The sequence below is a fragment of the Bicyclus anynana genome, chromosome 12 (genome assembly GCF_947172395.1).
Source record: "Bicyclus anynana chromosome 12, ilBicAnyn1.1, whole genome shotgun sequence".
Lineage (NCBI taxonomy): Eukaryota > Metazoa > Arthropoda > Insecta > Lepidoptera > Nymphalidae > Bicyclus > Bicyclus anynana.
In genome coordinates, this window is record NC_069094.1 from 14,948,634 (window position 1) to 14,965,112 (window position 16,479).

Genomic DNA, 16,479 nt, shown 5'->3' on the forward strand with positions numbered 1-16,479 from the left:
TTTACACGCAATACCTTTTGCCGCCAAAACATTTATTATTCAATAGTTTTGACCTCTGGTATACCTTTTTGTTTATAGCCTACTAGCTGCGACCTGCGGTGTTACCCGAGGAAAATAAATGTGCAATTTTTCCGGGATAAAAAGTAGCCTATGTGATAATCCAGGCTATTATCTATCTCAACTCCAAATTTCAGCCAATTCAGTTCTATAGTCACGTCGTGAAAGAGTAACAAATATACACATTATCATAATCATCATTATTTCGTGAATTTCGCAAATAATTTTTCGGAATAAAAGTAGCCCATCTTGTTAGTCTAGAGTATAATTTATCTACGTTTTAAATTTCAACCAAATCGATTCAATAGTTGCGGCGTTATAGAGTAACAAACATCCAAACATACATATAAACATTCGCGTTTATAATATTACTAGCGTCCGCGCGGAATTCAGTTTCTCACAAATCCCGCGGGAACCATGGATTTTTCCAGGATGAATGTGTTAATCCAGTAAGAGTAAAATATATTTCCATTCCAAATTTCATCCAAATCACTTTTGTAGTAGCGGCGTTAAAGAATAACAAACATCCAAACATCCATACAAACTTTCGTGTTTATAATATTAGTAGGATATAGTAGACAATAGCAGCGAACGGTGGTTTTACTCACTTAGTTCCCGTTCCCGTGGGAATACTGGGATAAAATAAACGTGAATGTGTTGTTTGTTACGCTTTCACCAATTTTGAAATCTTTTTCACCGATGAAAAGCTACAATATTTAGAATATGCATTTAAACTGCGTGATGACTTTAATCTTAAGCCATAACCCTTCATATAAAGATGAAAGCCAGGCTATGTAGCGCGCCATTAAATTAAGCTGATTGGAAAATTAAAATTTCTAGAAATGGAAACTAAACGGGTGAAAACGTGGGACTATTGATATAAATTACAAACAGGGGTTCGAACAAAAATTACAGTACATAAAACCAAGGGGTATGTTTTCAATTATTAGGTCTAATAGGCAAAATATTTCTGTAAGTGTGTCTAAAGTTAAGAGACAGCATCGAGTATAAAAATTACAGATTTTTTTTCAAAGAATATTCGCCATATCTTTTTTTAATATGACCAATAGTTTAATATGACCAATAGTTTAATATGACCAATTCACTTCCAACTAGTCGCAAAATCCGCGAGTATCCTATTTTTCTTGACATACTGTTTCTATTTATTTTTTCATAGCTCATTTGAGCTTTGATAAAACTTCTCTCTTCTGTATCTAAGATTTTTTTTTAAACCTACAGCGTAAAAACAAAAAGGGCGTAAAATAAAAACTCTACGGTTTTCCACTAAAAGTGTCATATCCGATGCTCACATCGCCGTAACTCGATTGCGTGTCCATCAAACTCTTATAACCTATCGTGTGAAATAACCCCTGATCTCCCTTCCCCCTGAGACCTGGGAGGCTGGGAGGTAGCCAGTGTCATTTGAACCTCGCTGTCGCGCGCACGTCTCGAAACTTAACGCCAGTTCCCGCCATACGTAAAACATCTTATAAACGAAACATCGGTCGCAGAAAACAATGGATATCATGATCAAAGGTAATTTTTTTTTCTTATAAATTATCACACAGTATACGTCGTGGTGTAAACAACTATACATAAATGTGGCTTGGGAAAATGTATAGCGCGCTTTCTTGTGTCTACTTACTATTTTTCTTAAAGCCGGTTGTACATGGTTTGTCAGGGAAAACGTTTAATTTTGGATTATTTTTTTACTTGGTTTCTTAACGAGTAATCGATAAACAAAGAGTTTGCCAATGTTGGAGGTTTTTTTTGGATATTATTTTATATTTGTACAGTTTATGATACTCGTATGGTGGTAGATTTCGTCTGTCAATTTAGACAATAATTCAGAATATATAATAGAATTTCTCAATAGATGGGAATTGGCATTTCGTTCTAGAGACTTTTTAGGAATTATTTATTTACAAAAATATCATCACTTTTGCACAATTGCAATTTCTTCTAAAATATTTAGAGCCAAGTTTTTCCCAAAACATGTAAAAAAATATACGACTGAAATTAAAATACAAACCTCATAAAGGCGTTTAAAGTTTTAGTGAAACATTTTGGAAATGAAAATAATTAATTAATATTATTTGTTTTTCTAGTTCATTAATTTCGATGGGAAAATTGAATCCTTTACGTTACAGTATTTCAATGGTACTTGTGGTTTACTGATGCTAGTTTTACTTAAAAACGGGATACTTATTGTTTAAGTTTCAAAAGATAATACAAACATTCATTACATTAATTATTATTTTAAACCTAAAAAAATCGCCCCGCGGCTTCAACCGAATAGTTCCCGTTCCCGTGGGAATACGGGAATAAAATATAGCCCAAGACACAAATAGCTTAGCTTTATTTGTCAAAGAAATTTCAAAATTTGCTCAGTAGATCTTGAGATTACCCGGTACAACCTCTCAAATACACAAACTTTACCTTTTTGTAATATTACTACATTATCTATGGTATATTCTTAAAAAATGGTGTTAGTGTTAATAACTTCGTAAACCTAAAGTTAATTAAATGTTTCCAAGCACATCAAATCTGAGAAAAATCCAGCAAAAATAACCACTTGAACGCCCAATAAGCCCGGCCTCCCAAAAATCGCCAAAAATACCAAAATTCGACAGATGCCGACCTACTAATAACTTTTTTTATTTTTATTCTTTACAAGTTAGCCCTTGACTGACTTCACCTGATGGTAAGTGATAATGCAGTCTAAGATGGAAACGGGCTAACTTGTTAGGAGGAGGATGAAAATCCACACTCCTTTCGGTTTCGTACCATCGTACACGACATCGTACCGGAACGCTAAATTGCTTGGCGGTACGTCTTTGTCGGTAGGGTGGTAACTAGTCACGGCCTAAGCCTCCTACCAGCCAGACCTGGACAATTAAGAAAACCTCAATCGGCCCAAGAACCCAGGACCTCCGTCTTGTAAATCCACCGCGCATACCACTGCGCCACGGAGGTCGTCAAACGACGAGTGGTACTTTTTGTTTATATAAGAAAGTTTTGAAGAATTCTTATTCCAGAAAAGAATATTGCGTAAAATTTTCGGCCATCACCAGTGTAGAGATCGCGTAACGCGTGGCCGTGAATCCGTGATTGCGGTTGTAACTCCAATCTGTTTACGCCGATGCCTTTTTCTCCTTCGTTTGTTTATTTTACAACAATAAACTTTTATACACTCCGAGGTTTCTCGCTTTGATATATTCAAGATGTTTTTCGTTTGTTATTGCGTATTTTAGGACGACTTTATTTGCGTGGAACTGCGTTACTATGCGTGTTTCTTTTTTATTTATACTAGAAACGCACCATGGTTTCTGCTGCGTAGTTGCCGTTTCCGTGAGAATACGGGAATAAAATATAGCACATGACACTCATAAATAACGTGGCTTTCTACTGGTAAAATAATTTCCAAAAACGGCTTAGTAGATCCAGACATTACCCCCTATAACCTCTCAAATTTTACCACTCTATAATATTAGTATAGATTTGATTAGTCATAATGGAATATGCACCTTGTTAGTCCAGTGGTTAGTTATGTGTCTTCGGATTAGAAAGTTCTGGGTTCGAGATCTAGATCGGGCTATGTTTAGCTTTTTTTTCTTTCAAAAAACCTCAGTTCAAATTTTCATTCCGTAATTTCGAAGTTTCGTGGTGTTAAGGTAGTTTAACTCAAAAAATATAGATATAAAGCTTTTAACCTGACACTGAAACGTTAACTCGTATTAGCGTTTAGAATTTTATAAATCAATAGCGGAAAATTTCCACTTTTAAAAACGTTCGTGAGTGGCAGATTAAAACCTCCCTCAGAAGTATCTACTTATAACTTGTATAATACCTACTTGATTTAGCTTTTTTTGATTCATGGGCAGCGCTAGTTGTGAATGCGAAAATCTAATCCATGTTATGTGACCGTGAGGTTTCAGTCTACTATGGTAAGCTAACTTGGAAGGGGTATTTACAGTTCGATCGGGAAGTACTGTAACTATAACCACATCTATTTCTGTCTCGAAATTCCTGACTAATTTCTGCGTCTAATGGAATGCGAAAACGTGTTTTCGGTATGATAATCAAATTCACATGAGCCGTGATAGCCAGAGGATATGACCTCTGCCTCTGATTCCGGAGGGTGTGGGTTAGAATTCGGTCCGGGGCATGCAACTCCAACTTTTCCGTTCTGTGCAAGAAATTAAATATCAGATGTCTCAAACAATGAAGGAAAAATATCGTGAGGAAACCTACATACAAGAGAATTTTCTTAATTTTCTGCGTGTGTGAAGTCTGCCAAATATGCATTGGGCCAGCGTTGTAGATTATTGGCCTAACACCTCTCATTCTGAGAGGAAACTCGAGCTCAGCAGTGAGCCGAATATGGGTTGGTGATGAGTCAAATACACTATAAAAGGCGAGAATTAGCAATCCTTTATTTCTGAACTAAACCTACTCTTCTCTTCACTACACCTATAAGGCAGACCATATGCCAGAAAATAACAAAAAAGTTATCAGAAAAGATCTTACACTATTCAAGACGTTTTTATTATTAAAACTTTGTACAATTGTATTATACAATAGATGCATTAATTAAAGAACTAGTTCCTTTATCCCGTTAAAACTAGTAATAAATTACAGAATTGAAAAGTAGTGGAATTACAAACTCGTCCAAACTGTCACCCCCTAATAATACGTTACGTTTTAATTCTGAGTGAAGCGTTCGACAATGTGCAGCACTGGTTGCTTCTTTATTGGCTCACTATAATAATACTAAACTTTGGTTGCGCCGGGCCCTTTGTGTTACTCACGTTTTGTAAGGGGAGAAGAGCCCTTTAGATGGGATCACCATGATTTGGGTGAGACCAACCAGGACATTGTATAGGTGACAAATGTGACGTTTGATATAAGATTAATTAATTGACCGATATTTATAGTTTGATTACAATTATAGTAATATTTATAGTATTACTTAAATTACAATTTTCGACGAAGATGGTAGTGCTGTGGTTCTCAACAGAAAGGTCCAGGGTTCGATTCCCAACACGGGTCAGTATGGATTTTATATTTTTAAATTGGCTTAGGTCTGGTCTGGTGGTAAACTTCGGCTGTGGGTAGCTACCACCCTACCGGGTAAGACGTACCGCCAAGCGATTTAGCGTTCCGGTACGATGCCGCATAGAAACTGTCAACCGTCCGTAAGGGTGGTATAAACTTGTACCACTTCCAAGTACGTTCGCTTCCATCTTAACGTTGTAGGGGGATCATTCAGCCACTGAGTGATGATACTTAGCGGGTGAATGATCCACTAGGGGTGCCCCTACAACGTTTATGAATTCCATTGTTAGACTGCGTCGTTACTTTACATCAGGTGTGATAGCAGTCAAGGGCTAACTTATCATAGAATAAAAATATATTACCTATATATTTTTATATATAGGTAATATATTTTTATATAGCCTGAGACAGCGAGATATACCTCATTTTATCAAGATTGAAGGTTTGTCAGCCTGAGTTCCTAACACATGTAAGTATGGTACCCAACTATGGAGTTTCAAATACTTTGGGTATTTGAAAGGTAGCAGGTTTCCAGGGTTCAGACCCTTAATCATCGAACTTAAAAGTATAACTTCTTATAAAAATGTTGTTTTTCGCCATGACTAATGTTTATGTCGTCAAACGTTGCTTAAAAGTTTAGTTAATTCGCACATAGCAACAATATGTGTATGTGACAACACCATAACAAATAAGATTTATTAGTAATTGTATTGTAAAGCTTGTAAATTTTGCGACGGAATTTTCCATGCTCGTTTTACTATGAAATATATATAAACTCCTTAAGTATTAAACAAGCAGTTTTATTAGCAAATCATCATTAAAATTAATACAACTATAAATATTGTCTTGTTTATTGAGCATTGAGCAACTATTCTAAATCTGGAATAGTCCTGGCTAATTTCCAGCGTATAGATCCTACTAATAGTGTAACAATAGGACAGCGCGGTGTTCTATGCCACGCAGGGGTCATACGAGGGGGTGCGCTGGGTCCCCTTTATTAAAAACTTGATATCGTTCCGATTTATTAGCTATTCTTTTCTGTATCTTATCAACAGACATTGGGATTTATTTATTTGAGGCTTAAGCTAGTGTGATTTGAGCTTATCGTTCTAATGAAAAATACGTTAGATTTATTATATTATAAACCCTATTGATCATACGTTATTGAGATAGTAAAAATATTTTACACTTTTAATGTTTAATAATGTTTATCAATGACATTTTAATTTTTGACCAGACAATATGCGCACTTTTAATCCGTTTGTGCTTAGTAAAAAAAATTAGTTTTCTGCAACATTTTTCGTTTACGTAAAATGGTCCATGTTCCACAAAAACCTGATATGATTTTATATAGGCATATTAAAATTAATTACTTAAGTTAATGAAGTATCAACAAGGCTGTATTATTGTCAAAGTTTTGCATTACAATGTTCAAAGATAAGCTCAGTAGGTAGACTGTAACACAAACCGGTTATTTATCTATTTATTTTCGAAATACTAGGTGTGATTTACGGTTTTACTTGCGTATAAATTTATTTATTATTCTAAATATTCTTTGCTACTATATGTTCTTAGCGAAACTCAAAATTATATTCCATAACCCAAACCTTATGGAATGCTAGCGACCCACGACCACTACTTCGTCTAAGTGGAATTCAGTTTTTCACAAATCCCGCGGGAACCGTAGACTTTTCCGGGATGAAAGGTATCATATGTGTAAATCCAGAGTAAAATCTATTTCCATCCAAATTTCAGCCAAATGGCTACAGTATTTTTACTTTTGCATACAGTATTTGCTCTTTCGCATTTATAGTATTAGTGTGATTAGCCACAGAATAAATTAATGGATCGACTCTACTGTTACATCGATCAAAATTCAAATTCTTCAATAATCGATGCAAATTTTAGGATTAACAATTCTCGCCTTGATAACTTACCATAGAATATCAAAGTGCCGTTATGTAAATTGGCAGAAAAAGTTATATCAGAGTCAGAAATTTGCAACATAATCCCGTCATCCCTTGTTGTTTCGACGTCATAAATATTAATACCAGTCTATGCACAGGGCTCTAGTATAGCTGGAGCGAAGGACGCGTTTTGTTGGGCTATGAAACTTGCGTCTCAATCAGTGGCGTGTACAAACTTTTTTACTGGGGTTAGCAATAAATATCATCATTAATAGCCGATGGACGTCGACTTTTGGACATTGGCTCTAGTATAGCTGGAGCGAAGGACGCGTTTTGTTGGGCTATGAAACTTGCGTCTCAATCAGTGGCGTGTACAAACTTTTTTACTGGGGTTAGCAATAAATATCATCATTAATAGCCGATGGACGTCGACTTTTGGACATTGGTCTCTCAACAAAACAAAACGGTCTCAATCCGCGGGTTCTCTGAAATTCGCTTGATGTCCTCGGTCCACCTAGTAGGACTTAGTGGAGTCATCTATGAAGTGCACGCCACTGGTCCAAATAAAGATTTTTTTTTAAATTCTCAATAGTTCCATTGCAAGAGGAACACCGATAGATAATGAGTTCGATCCACGCCCCTTAGACTATTGCAAATGCAGACTTGATGTTAAAAATGTGCGTGACAGGCATTAGATGATCTCAAAAAACAAAAATTACTGCCACTTTATGTTTTGGCTCATGTTTTGAATGGTACATAAAAATACATAATTACCCAGCAGTCCCCCCTCATAATAATAGAGACTCAAATGTCCTGTAGCTGAGGAGTTTAATTTTTTTTTTAATTTTAAATATTTTTTTAAGTATTATATTCTATACTAGCGGATGCCCTCCTCGAAAGTCGATGTAAACTTTCAACTACCCCTACCCTGCCCCTACCCACGTCATGAGGCTACTGAAAACCTAAGTTTTCATCTGTGTGAAGACAAGATGTGTCAGATCGCTCTGGGATCTTAATCTTTTTCGATTTTGTCGTTTGTTGCGCAGAACGTTTTTGCTTTTAGACTCCCGTTTCGTGGCCCTCGCGTTAGTAAGGCAGCGGGTCATAGTGAGTGAAATTTGCGATTCAATGAGCGTTGAGCGCGTCTGCCCAACAATTGCATATTGAACACGCTATTGTGCGGCTCATACTGCGGAGTTACATAACGATACAATGCTTTGATAGAGATTTGTCCTGCCGATAGGTATTTGTTTGATTTGGGAAAGTTGGCACGTCTGTTTATTTTATTGTGTGATCTATTTTAGAAAAAAATACTTTATCGACATAAAAAAGTCCTAGCTACTAAATCAGGTAATTATTTTTGGGCGAATAGACTCGAATAGTTTCAAACTCATACGTCGTTAGTCATTATGCGTTTCTAGTGCGGCGATTTAATAATGCTTCTAGTTTACAATAAGGTGTGAAATGAAGCTCTAGCCCGTCATCATTAGCGACCCATATTCGACTTACTGTCGAGCACGAGTCTCCTCTCAGATTGCGAAGGTTTAGGCCAATAATCCCCCACGCTGGTCCAATGCGGATTGGCAGACTTCACACGCGTAGAGAATTAAGAAAATTCTCAGGTACACTGGTTTCCTCACGATGTTTTTCCTTCACCGTTTGAGACACGTAATATATTTTTTTTAAGTGCACATAACTTTAAAGTAGGGTGCATGCCCTGGACCGGATTCGAACTTATAATTATAACTTTTAGCCTATATAATAAAATCAATATTTATATACATACGTAGCAGAAAAGTACGCGACATAAATATATAGAACAAAGTAAGCCATACATGCAGTGTTCTAATTAAACTGACCTGACATTACCTACTTTGTGAAGGCGAGCTAGACAAGTTCCACTCGCATGTGCTTATATTACGTTTGTAGGGCTACAGTACGCCTATACTTAGAATAATTAAGCTATTTACTTAATTACTTTTAGCATCAAGAAAGGTTCCTCTAAAGATCTCCCTTATTTTGACCTCACTATGAATCGAATTAGAATCGATGTTTTCCCATCAGCTGGCCTATTAACTATTTAGGTCTTTATTATCAACATACTAGCTGACGCCAGCGACTTCGTCCGCGTGAAATTTAGTTTTTCACAAATCCCTCTGAAACCATGGATTTTTCCGAGATGAAAAATCTGTGTGTTAATCCAGAGTAAAATTTATTTCCATTCCAAATTTCAGCTAAATCGGTTCAGTAGTTGCATCGTTAAAGAGTAACAAACATCCATATAAACTTTCGCGTTTATAATATTAGTAGGATTGAAATAAACATCAACTATCTACTGTATGATATCCACCAGTAGGCACCGGATGATATTTGTTACATAGAATTTTAATTTCGTATATGCATATGTCTAAGATTATGAATGCTGACATTCTTTTACGATCCTGACGATGATATAACTATTGACAATGCTTCCAGGCTTGACAGGTAGATGACATTTTGTCAATTGATTTGATGTTTACTTTCATCATATCAGTCGATGGACGTCCACTGCAGGACATAGGCCTTTTGTAGGGACTTCCAAACATCACGATACTGAGCCGCCTGCATCCAGCGAATACCTGCGACTCGCTTGATGTCGTCAGTCCACCTGTTGGGAGGTTGACCATCACTGCGCTTTCTGGTGCGGGGTCGCCATTGCAGCACCTTGAGACCCCAACGTCCATCGGCTCTTCGAACTATGTGCCCCGCCCATTACCACTTCAGCTTTGCGACACGTTGAGCTAAATTGTTTCAGTAGTTGCGCCGTTAAAGAGTAGCAAACATCCATATAAACTTTAGCGTTTATTATGTTGTATATGCGTTTATTATGTGTAGGATTAAAATAAAGATCTTTTGTTTACTTTAATAGGTTGATATTAAAGACCAACGTAGTGAATAGTCCTGCCAGGAAAGGGTTAGTAATGTACAGTGAATGAAAATACAAACAATCATTTCTGGACAATAATATAGCCGTAACTAATGATGTCTCTCTAAGGATCTATAACATCGCATGGCACCAACATCAAATGTTATATTTTATGAGCACGCCTGCCACGAGCGTCTGCGGTCACTACAGTACAACATACGAGTGTACACGTCACACGCACGTCCTTCGGGACACGTGCTGTAATGCGACGCGGGCTGTGGATTCCCTCACCGAATATAATTTAGAAATATTTACTATTATGACTTGTTTTGCGTGTTTAACTTCTGTCTATTATGTAGTGGTGATGGTATAAATTAATATGTATAATAAATAAAATAACGTACAGTTTACGTTATTACTCGAATGTCGATCTAAAAACGTGATTTTTAAGCGTAAAGCTAGGTAATTTTGACGGATTAAAATATTTTTAGCTTCATCATCGATTATATAATGCCCCCAAACAAAAATTTTCAAAATTTTCAATGTAAAGAATGTACAAAATGTATAGAATTCGTATTAAAAGTATAGATTTTAGATGGCGCTAGTAGTACTCTATGCCACGGTAACGTTTGTTGTTACAAATGGTATAAGTAAAATCTCAAATTGCGAATTAATGGATAGAATTCGAGCAGTTTTATTATAAGTATAGATATAAATGATGGTATGGTAAGTGATGATGCAATCTAAGATGGAAACGGGCTAACATATTAGTAGGAAAAAGAAAATCCACAGTCCACACCCCTTTCGGTGTCTACAGGACAGCGTACCGTAATGATAAATCGCTTAGCGATACGTCTTTGCCGGTGGTAACTAACTACGGCTGAAGCCTTCTACTTGCCAGACCTGGATCGATTAAGGAGACCTAAATCGGCCCAGCCGGGAATCGAACCCAGGACCTCCCGTTTGTAAATCCACTGTACCACGTAGGCCGTCAAAAATTTCTTCCAGCATTGGAATCGTGTTTACTGGTTTTATACAACCCTATTTCGGCCCTTGGGTAAAAAGTATCCGTGTCTTATCAAACGCCATATCATGTCACCATAGAAATCCCGAGTGAGCCGGGTGGGCTCCTACGAACAATGGCTCATCGCGTCACGTGTTGTTAATTAGTAGGAAGTCGTAAGACTCCCGCGAAGGAAGTGCCTCATAAGTATATGGGCTTAAGAGGCCTCATTTCCTGAACCGCGTCAGTTTGTTGTGTTGCGCTTTATGGCAGCCACTGACGGTCAAGTAATCTCACATGCTTGCAACGCTAACGGCTTGACAGAAGATAAAACTGATCGTGTGTTGGTCGCGATATCAAGCCGTTAGCGCTGCAGGTATCTAAGGGGGAGGATTATAAATAAGAGAGTATTTGATGACTTGACCTCAGTTGTTTGTTAGGCAGCGAGGACACCGTCACGCTGCCTAACAAAGAACTTCGCGTTAATGATTTTGAGTAATGTTTTTTTTTTATTCTTTACAAGTTAGCCTGTGACTACAATCTCACCTGATGGTAAGTGTTGATGCAGTCTAAGATGGAAGCGTGACTTGTTAAAAGGAGGATGAAAATCCACACCTCCACACTCCTTTCGGTTTGTACACGTCATCCTACTACCGCAACACTAAATCGCTTGGCGGTACGTCTTTGCCGGTAACTAGTCACGGCTGTAATTATTGATAAAGTTTTGTGTTATATTGTAAATGATTATAAATTATTTTTTGTGGGCATGGAGAACATTGTCGTACAGGGAAGGTGAGTGTTTATGCATTCAAAAACGATCCTTTAGACCTCCCAAAGTCACAAGTCCTGGGACCTGCTCGAGGTGTTTCCTCTACCACAAAATAATACTACAATCACTGTCGCTGCTACTTTTAAATGTTTTTCGAAAAGAAGACCATAGTTTTTTGTTTCGCCGCGGTCAGGCAAAATGCGATAAAAGCCAACGTCCACATACTCAAAGCGAGAGACACAGAGAGTGAGAAAAGCTCTGCAATATAAATAACATGAATAACGCCGGGAGGTTGTGACCTAATTGACTGCACGTATTAAACTGTTTGAAGTCCGAGTCAAAGGAGTTAGCGTATGTTATCAATAGTGTTAGAAACGTCAATATCAAAAAATAATATCCAAAAATGCATGCAAAGGATGGCCTGAAAAGGACTCGTGGTGCTAGACCGTATTAGAATGGCGACCTACATAATACCTAACTAGATTTTGAAAGCCCAAAATAGAAATAATTAAAAGAGTTAAATGTCCGAAGGATGGCCTGAAAAACAGACTCGTGGTGCTAGACCGTATTAGGATGGTGACCGCAATGCAAATATCAACGATTTACTGTAACTAGATTTTGAAAGCCCAAAATAGAAATAATTAAAAAAGTTAAAAGAGACCTACACTGATATTGTAAAAAAGGGCTAACGATCATAATGATGATGTGAAAAATAATTTAAATATACAAATGCTTTGAAAATACAAAAATAAAACGCAATCAAAATAATATTTATTTACCTATATTGTGTAAAATTTTACATACAAACCGTAGAAGATAATTCTGACTAAAGCGTCAAGTTACATCATTGTAATGTATTGTCATCAGAACTGATCATGAACAAGTATGTAAGACTTCAAAGTTTAAAAGATTTTTGAACTACTATGATGTGACCTCTACATTATTTACATACTAACAGAGATAATTAGATAAAAATCTTGTAAAAAGAGACAACAATGCGTAATAACAGTTAATGATTATTAATTAGTTAAATACTTTCATAAACCAAATAACAGTTATTCAACAGACAAAGAAAAATTTTCAAGTGGATCTTACATTCGCTTGTGATATTTGTATATCGCGGAAAGTATGTTACTTGGACCACACATCAAATGCCCCTGATTACTTTTCCCGACTCCGGTCTATACGCGGCTATCAATGCATTTGCTACAAAGTAAAACGATTCTTTCTTCACCAGTAGCGTCTGGTGTTGACTGTATTTTACTGGTTAGACCATAGAAAACATAGTTAGACTTTCAATTCATTTACAAACCTACAGTAAATTTTACTACTACTGTAATCCCACTAACATTATAAACGCGAACGTTTGTATGGATGTTTGTTTGGATGTTTGTTACTCTTTAACGCCGCAACTACTGAACCGATTTGGCTGAAATTTTGAATGAAAGTAGATTTTACTCTGGATAATAAAAAATATAAAGATAAACAACATAAAGTATTCATTCCGGAAAAATCCATGGTTCCGAGGGATCTGTGAAAAACTAAATTACACGCGGACGAAGTCGCAGGCGTTCGCTAGTAATATTAGCCGATACCCCACGGTATTCCTATCGAAGGGAAGTTTTTATGTCTTTGTTTAAATGCACGGATCTCCGTAACTACCGTTTTTGTTGCAAGAATTCTTACAGATTCAGAAATATAGAATAGCTAACGTTAGTAACGTTAGAGCCGTGATAGCCCAGTGGATATGACCTCTGCCGATTCCGGAGGGTGTGGGTTCGAATCCGGTCCGGGGCATGCACCTCCAACTTTTCAGTTGTGTGCATTTTAAGAAATTAAATATCATGTGTCTCAATCGGTGAAGGAAAACATCGTGAGGAAACCTGCATACCAGATAATTATCTTAATTCTCTGCGTGTGTGAAGTCTGCCAATCCGCATTGGGCCAGCGTGGTAGACTATTGGCCTAACCCCTCTCATTCTGAGAGGAGACTCGAGCTCAGCAATGAGCCGAATATGGGTTGATGACGACGAACGTTAGTTTAGGAAAATATTATGCGCCAGTGAAACCTAGGAGTAGGTATACATACCTACAGCTCGTGCGCATAACTTGATAGCTGCTTTATAGCTCATTTATTATAATGATGGTATTTAATATTTATGGAATCTAAAATAATTAAAAAAATATTACAATACATTCTTATGTTGTAAATATTATACATAATTATTATACTATGTATACATAATTGTATACTAATACAATAAAGCTAAATCGAATGTTTGTTTATATTAGTCTGCGACTTCCTCCGCCTTTAGACCTTCTTAATCCGATTATCTCCCGAAGTCCGTTCTTAGCGGACGTCTTCTAACTGTAATCTACCTCCCTGTCAAATTATAATTCTGTACGTCAAGCTATTTTCGATGTTTTGCGAGAGATTCTGTGGAAATAATTGTTTACTTATATTTTTGTTATTCTGCCAACTTATACTTAGGCAAACCACTGGAATTGGCAGTATTTTGTGGAAGTTATTATGTATAATAGCCTGCAATTGAAGACTGTCGAGTTTGTGGCAGGCGACGGTGGATGGAAACACTTAAGATCACTTGATGTTAAGTGGACCATCTGCATTTTCTGGCAACGGATCATGCAGAAATAAAAGACAGACAGCAAAAGTAGAGTAATTTTTAGGTAAATTATATTGTAAAACTAACTACCAAACCTGCTTTGGAGTAAAAGATGACGTGAATTTTGTAATTAAAAAAAAATTAAAGATTGAAAAACTAAAATTTTCAAATAAAATTTTAAAAAGTTATTCAAAAATGATTTTTCTTCAAGTAAAAAATTATGTTAACTTTTAAATCATCATTGGAGGTTTTGATATTTTTTTATTTTTGTAACGTAACAACGATAAAAAATAAAATCGTAGATTAAAAAAAACAAATATATACAGCCGAACATACTTTGGAACCTTTTTGGAAGTTGATTAAAACTGAAAACTTTGAGACATCAAAACGTACTTTTAACCTACACGAATTCCATTTTTTATTTGCTATCACAATCTCATAGTTATTTATAATTACGTTAATATAATATCGTGTAGAAATCTATTTTTAAAAATGATTAACAATTATCACTATCGGAGATTAACAAAAAAAAAACATAAACACGAGACGGTCAAAAATGGAATGAAAACGCCTATATCTGTTGACTTGGTACACACAACAAATGCCTTTGATTACTTTCCCAGATTCGGATCGAATACGAAACAGTGATTACTTTGTGGTTTGCGGCGAGCCTGCCTGTGCATTGTGTACGGCTTTATTTGAGCTTGTCTGTACTTTTACTGAGTTGTAGCATTTTTCTATTTAGATCTTGACACAAAGGTGTTTTTTGTACAGCTGTATTTTCCGTATAGGTAGAAAGGAAACAAAAATGATATATTTTAGATTTTAAACAAAATTACCATACTTATACTTTTGTCGGATAGTAAACGAATAAAATAGACAAGAGCACCTTTAAGACAAGAGTGAATAGGCATTTTCTAGGCAAGCGCGCTCCAAACTAGACCTCATCATTGCTTTTCACCAGGCATGATTGTCGTCAAGCGCAAGTCTATTATGAATAAAAAAAAATTGATTTTCTGTGGATAGATTAAGTATGGAGCCGGCTTTGTTAGGCTTTTAAAAATATTGAAATTTATTTAATTTGTGCCTACGTCCGAAGTAAATTTTAGAATGGAGCGAGATCCAATTATGGCTTCTCTCCTATTTGCTTCTAATAATATACCTATTAAAATTGTGAGTGCAAAGTAAGTATAGAACGCGAAGATTTCTGGAGCAAACTCTGGAGTGGCCAATTGAAAATAGGCGCAATAACATCTTCGGTCGACTAGGATTAAGTACTACGAAAAGTAAAACGGATGGCGAAGCCCGCGTCTCGTTCATCTCTTTTAACTTAAAATATAGACAATCATAGAAAAAAAAAACGTTTATTTTTTACCATTTAGGCGCCGTCTAGGATTTGGCGCCTAGAGCGTTTGCTCTGTTCTACATATGAGCGGGCCGGCCCTGGTCAGGGGTGTCTGTTATTTTATGTAATATTCATCATTATCAGCCTATATTAACAACCTCCATAAGGAGCTTAGACGCTGCTTCAATGCGGATTGGTGAGTTTGGGATGATAATTGTTAATCTTTTCCTATCACTATCAAATGGTAATGATAATGCCCAGCGGCCTTATTATGTATCTCAGTGTACCATTTAAACAATAAGTCACTTCATCATTTTTCATCTTATTTTTGTGTTTGTTATTTCACCAAAATAACATTGACTGTGCAATTTTACATAAAGTGGCAGTGATTTTTTGTTTTTATGATCGTCCAACATGATTATTTCAACGAAATTACGTAAATACCAGTAAATACGTAAAGTTACTGCTTGCTACTACTACTACTACACTAATGCCATTTTACATAAAATGACGATAATTGTGTCATTTCGTTGAAAAAACAATGTAAGATGGTTGCAAAACCGAAAATACAATGAAAAACGATGTAGTGACTGATTGTTTGAATGGTACACCGAGTTACATAATAACCATGCTGGCAATGATAATAAAATAAAATTATTGTGCCCAGGACCGACTGCCTAACAAGGTTCTTGGGTGGGGGCTGCCCCACTCTGGACTTAGACCTAGATAAAAGAAAAGTCGCAATCCCTGCAGTGGGTCATTAAAAGACTGATGACGATAAAATACAGAATCAAATGGTAATCCAATATAA

The 16,479-nt window shown here is 36.4% G+C and overlaps 1 protein-coding gene across 1 annotated transcript in view; it reads left to right on the forward strand.

Annotated features, from left to right (window-relative positions):
- The first annotated feature begins 1,442 nt into the window (after window positions 1-1,442).
- LOC112054005 (aminopeptidase N) overlaps window positions 1,443-16,479 on the forward strand; it is a 33,026-nt gene continuing 17,989 nt past the window's right edge. The window contains exon 1 of the mRNA XM_024093636.2: window positions 1,443-1,593. The gene's annotated coding sequence lies outside the window, so the exon portion shown is untranslated. The remainder of the gene's footprint in view (window positions 1,594-16,479) is intronic.